This window comes from Aedes aegypti, chromosome 2 (genome assembly GCF_002204515.2).
Source record: "Aedes aegypti strain LVP_AGWG chromosome 2, AaegL5.0 Primary Assembly, whole genome shotgun sequence".
Classification (NCBI taxonomy): domain Eukaryota; kingdom Metazoa; phylum Arthropoda; class Insecta; order Diptera; family Culicidae; genus Aedes; species Aedes aegypti.
This window is the reverse complement of record NC_035108.1, coordinates 306811003-306817274: the sequence shown is the minus strand read 5'-3', so window position 1 is coordinate 306817274 and position 6272 is coordinate 306811003. Positions and strand designations below refer to the sequence as shown.

Here is a 6272-nt window from a genome sequence, read left to right as displayed (position 1 = left end):
ACAAGAATACCTCAATATTAAATTACCCACGCGGATTTTTGTTCCCTTCAAGAATGTGTCATCAACCGTATTTATGTTGCGTGTGTCTCCTCAACATGGCTCATTTTATGACGGCTTTTTTTTCTAAATAGAACCAATCCCACCCCGTTGAGAGCCGTTGCCGTTGGTCTCTCTGGGTGACACGAGTTGCAAGCGTTGGATCAACGGTAAAGTCCACGGTGCACAGTGGTCCAGTCCATTTTCAATTTTTACTATTTTTGGTCATAAAAAGTGTTTTGCAGCATGATTTAGAGTTGAAGACTCTATTTCGAACATATTTATAGTTTTTTGGTTCTCATGGAACAGAGTTCTAATCTGTCTAAATTTTCTAGATAAGTCTGAATTTTCTGACAAACTTGCGATTTGTAAAAAATGTCAGTATGTAAGATCATCATGGTGAGAGGTGACGGTAATGAATGAGTTAAGAAAGTTGATTTTTCCAGCTTTTTGAAAAACAGGACCTCTGTGTGGTGGCCTAGAAACCATGCGGGGGGAGGGATTGGAAAAGGCATACCACATTTATCCATTTTCTATGAACGAACATGCCTTCCGCTGCCAACCCATAACTGCGAGACTGCGCTGCTCTGCTTCAAGCCAATAATGCTTACACATGGCTCTGACCTTGGAAACGCACAGCTTGAATAGGTGACACGTGCGGCTTCATCGATCGTTCGCGAATTTTATGGTCGTTTTCCTGCTATGCTATGTGGATGGGTATCAGGATTGCTACTGCTTCTGCTATTGCCGTTTTCAAGACTAAACCTTTCAAGAAAACGTGCACCGTTTTGTCTGGAGCCGGTAGATTCAAGCAGCCGGCAAAGGCCACAGGAGAGTTGAAAGGGTAGGCGTCTAGCAGCTGCTGAAGTTTGTCTAGGAATTGAATCGTCGAATAGTCGGCAGTTGGCGAGTGTTTTGATTGCGCAGGTGGCATGGATTGTGCCAAGTTGAGTTCTGCGAACAGACCAGACGTGACAAAGCTGCTCTTTTATGATGGATGTTTTCCTGGTATTCTTCAATTATAGGAATGCAGGTAGAAAATCTCTATTATGCGTGGAATGTACAATACATTTTTTTTATACGGCAAAAGGTTTTTAATACGCAACAAGGGTTGTCATGTCTAGTACGGCTTAAACCAGCCGGTGTTTTAAAAAATATGAAGGTCGTAAAAACAAAAGTCGTGGACAAATTGAGATGTAGAATTGTGAAAAATAATAGAATCGTTATGGTGAGCTTAGATTCCACAACTCCCAATACGCTAGACTGGGCACGTTAACCAACTACACCACAGAACGGGTAACGATTCTGCAGCGATTCTGAATTTTTCAAATTTAAAGATGAAAGCAGTACCAATAAATAGTTTCAAAATACACTATAAACATTAAAGTATGCTCATTCAAAAACACATAATGTACCCATGTTCTTTAATTAATAAACATATGTTTTATGAATAAAAATAAATTTTATCCATAAAAAATCATACTACTCCATAAATTTCATGGAATCACACCATGCATATCGAAAATGCTCCATAAATAATGTCATTTTTGAATCATTAACAATTTTCCATCCAATTATTTCAATGACTTCAAATACAGTTTGTGTTTACTAGAAAGAACGATGAATATTCAAAGAAAGAGGTATTATTAGTTTTAACAACCTTAATAAACCTTTGATGAAAGTTGAAGGGGTTGTGTGCAAGACACAATCGCAGTGTTGACGTTGGATAACCTTAGGCTGGTTGAAAATTGTCTGAATATGAACCTGCTCTTGAAATTTTATTCGATAAAGGGCCAACAGTTTTGGGCCGATTGTTCACATAATTTAGTTTCACGTACCATAATTCGATTATACTAAAATTGATTAAAGTGAAATAGTGATATTCATTATTAGATATATTATTCAAAATAACTCATAAGCAAGCTCTTGGTGGTCGTGAAAAAGGCCGATTATTTCATATGCTTAATTTCACTTGTACCGATTTCACAAATCAAAATATTCAAAAGCAATCTTTTGACTTGGGATAAACAGAGAAAGATTTTGGTTTGATCAGTTTATAATATGAACATGATGTGTTTAATAATGAACGCATTCACGGTGCTCCCCTGACCGTTATTATCAGAAAAAAATCTCCATCAAATCTGTGCTCACCAGACGATTTTTATAGCTAAGCTGCATGTCTGGGCAAAATTTTAAAAAAATCGTAGGGCCCGTTTTGAAGTTACGCCCTTTTGAATGTGTAAGTCCACTAATTCAAAGGAAATCTGAGATATTTAAACGAGTTTTCATTGGCCGTGATTATCAGAATAGATATAATATTAAAATTTGAATTAAAGTTGGTTTATATAGTTATTTGTTACTTCTGGGAGGAGTTTTGAATGAGAAGATAGACGAAATTTGGAGTTACGTCTTTTTGGACGCGTAACCATTGAAAATACTAATTTCCAATAGATTATTTAGGCATTCTTATACCTTTGAGCATATTCAAATGTTTACAATGGCACATTGCACTTATATGCCGCCAAAGTATTTCACAATCAACTGATTTTCCATAGGCTCAAGTGTTTCAAGGTATTACGGAGCTAATTTCATCATGTAACCAAATAATTTCATGTGGCACAATTTTCTGACTAGTTTGGTGAACCCATGTACTCACGATTCAGATTATTTTACATGCAATTGGTTGTTACCTATTGTACAATGAAGCGAAGTATACGTCAAGAAATAATTTAAGAGTTAAGCTTTCGGTTATGGCTAGCAGTGTATGGAATAAAATAAAATTAACGACGTAGAAAGCTGCGATACAAAATGGAAGAAAACAATGTAAAGTTTAGAACATCCGTTAATATTTTGTTTAATGAAGTTCAAAGTTATATCATTTACAGAGCTTAATTTTTAATGTTTGTCTTAGTCAATTTGGAAAACTTTGTTAGGCTCCTGAAGTATGATTTTTTTTTCGTTTGTGATGAGTCATAGCAGCTGGTGAGTCTTTACTTCACAAGCACAGTCTACGATCGAAAACAAATTAAAGTTTAGATGTAAATCTTTAGTTTGAGTAGGATTGAAACCATATTCTGGTACGTAGACCAGCAGGTTATCAACAGGGCCACAGAAAAATTTACGATTTTCCGGTAATCAAAACTAGTATTTACGTAAAGTCCATGAACAACTCTGTCTTAACCATATTTTATATATCTTTTTAAAATTATAACCCTTGACTTTGAATTCCATTACCCCGAATACCCGAAAACCATCTCCGCAAGTTACAGTTTCTAGAATGGCATTTATTTGAATTCCATTATCACGGGACAATGTAATGCATGGTAATTATATATTCGGGACAATAGAATTCAGTGTCATAGTGCGTTCAGGGTGATGACACTCGGGTTAATGAAGAGAGTTTGATTTTCAAGATAGACGTGTAACATTAAGCTCTGAAAGCGTTATGATTTTAAATTCAACGAAACCAAATAATACCGAATGTTTCTTACTTTTCTTAAGCATATTTCAAGTACTGAGGCTTCCACTTCACGAGTTAGCATGAGAATGGATTGATAGATTTATACAATTCTTTCACTATTGTATTTATACAGAGCTCTTACGTTTTTGTAAAAAGACCCAGAAACCCAAAGGTAAAATTGTAGATTTTGAAAAATGTAAATGTATGCTACAAATGATCACATAATTATCGACAGTGGTCTAAAGTTCTATAGTTTAGCAAATTGTGCATTACTCAGCAATTGAAGTTCGTGTTCTGAGGCAGTACAAAATTAGCCGCAATAACCGGTAGCTTCTGCTTCTTATTATTGGCATTACGTCCCCACTGGGAAAGAGCCTGCTTCTCTACTTAGTGTTCAATGAGTTATTAACTGAAAGCTTTCTTTGCCAAAGTTGCCATTTTCGCATGCATATATCGTGTGGCAGGTACGAACATACTCTATGCCCAGGGAAGTCATGGAAATTTCCACTAGGAAAAGATCCTGGACCGACCGGGAATTGAACCCAATCACTATGGTATGGCTTTGCTTCATGGCCGCGGACTCTAACCACTCGGCTAAGGAAGGCTCCAGGTAGCTAGTTGGGCCAAAACTATATTTTATAAATAATAATAATGATACGAAAATTGCTCCGTAATGCCTTACAGCGCTTGAGCCTTTGAAAAAATAATATATTGTGAAAGACTTCGGCGACATGTAAGTGCAATGTGTCATTGAAAACATTTGAACATGCTTAACGGAATGCCTGCTTAAAAGAATGCCTAATTAATCTATTTAAAACAAGGGTTTTTAATGGTTACGCTTCCAAAAGGACGTAACTTTAAATTTCGTCTATCTTCTCATTCAAAACTCCTCCCAGAAGTAACAAATAACTATATAAACCAACTTTAATTCAAATTTTAATATTGTATCTATTCTGACAATCACGGCCAATGAAAACTCGTTTAAATATTTCAGATTTCCTTTGAATTAGTGGACTTAATTGAAAAGGGCGTAACTTCAAAACGGGCCCTACGATTTTTTTAAAATTTTGTCCAGACATACAGCTTAGCTATAGAAATCGACTGGTGAGCACAGATTTGATGGAGATTTTTTTCTCCATCAGGTCAGGGGAGCAGCGTGGCATTACAATACATGCAACTATTTATTGATCTTGACTATGTTTTGAATCAACAGTTAATGGAACTCTTTTAAATTGAGATTGTTCTCTATTATTGAACCCAGGGACTATTGTTATGATCCTCTAAAATAAGCTATTATTTTTGATAGATATGACCTAGAGCTCCTTGAAAATAAAACCTTTAGCCACTGTTATGTAAGCAATTCGGATGATGATACAGTATGCTGACAATTACGCCAGTGTATCAAATTAGATCGGAATTATAATAAAGCAAATCTTTTTGAAATCTCGCACAAAATAAATTACGTGTACGTTACATTATTAAAAGCTAGCCGTACACAACCTTGTACGGTGTGTGATAAATTATTATATTATTTGACGGAAATAAGTTGCACTAGTCAGATATTATTTATATTAATTCTTTTGTGAAATTGACGCTTATATTGAGCTGTTCGGTAATCCAATCCGCATGGTTATTAAATTAATTAACCCAAATTAAATTTGTCCATCTTTAATGAGTTAATTGATTTAATAACCATGCGGATTGGATTACCGAACAGCTCAGTGTGTTACTGCCTCTCTGTAGTAGTCATGTCGTCACTTGAGTGAGAACGACACGTTGATAGCCTTCTCATATCTTTACTCTTCCACAATACAGTTGTTGTGGAAGCGATGTAGGTACGATAGGCAAACAGTTTCAACACTAAATAAATCGCACTCGCTCTTTCCGCGTGTGTAGTAACATGAGATGGATGGATATGGGTTATGAAAGGGGTCCACGTGGTCTGTAGGGATTTGAATTCTAAACTTGTAACCAACTCAGTTATTGGGTCACCAAATGACTCGGTAGCTTAGTTGGTAAAGCGCTCGTCTATCATACAAGAGTCCTGGGTTCAAATCCCAGCCGAGCACGTGGATTTTTTTTTCATAATTTCACCCATCTTTTGTGAAATTATCTTCCGGCACTGGAAAGGGCCATTTTGTAGAACGACAATAAATGATTACGAAATTTTGTCAGTACTGTTTAAGAACTGTCTCTACAAAACAATGGCGCCAGAACCCAGCTATGTTTGTTGCCTTAGTCTAGATGATTCCATCATATTGCCAGCAGCAACAAAACGACAAAAGTTACGTAAGGTTTGGCCAATTTGTATGTTTGGTGGCGTGGATGGCGCACAACAACAGAAACAGGTAGTGATCGCAGGACAATGGAAACTCAGTTCTGTCTTGAAATGTTAAGCGATTTCACAAACCAAAAGCTGAATTGGAAAGAATTTCACACGCAAGTGGCTTTGGCGATCAACTTCTTAAAACTAGCACATACCAGCTTCAAAGTGAAAATTGAATAAAGCCAAATCTGGCGAAAGTAATTTGTTTAATACCCCTTGAACAAAGATGATGCTCCTCTTATTCGTGCTCTTCGTTTCGTTTTATGGCCCCAGTTGTGTTAATTAAAACGATGTCCTGTCTAGGTATTTAATGTCTCGTGTAAAATGCTTAGACACGTTCAGATGGAGAAGTGGTCGCCAGTTTTGAAAGAATTTGCAATTAAATTGGTAAATTCTTAATTATATTGTGTATTTGTTTCACTACCGGACCGGAGTGCGGCTTCATAATTG

The 6272-nt window shown here is 36.4% G+C and overlaps 1 non-coding gene across 1 annotated transcript; it reads left to right on the top strand.

Moving 5' to 3' along the window:
- The first annotated feature begins 5493 nt into the window (after positions 1–5493).
- On the top strand, positions 5494–5564 carry Trnad-auc. The gene has a single exon. It is a non-coding gene; the product is annotated as a tRNA-Asp (tRNA).
- The last annotated feature ends 708 nt before the right edge of the window (positions 5565–6272 follow it).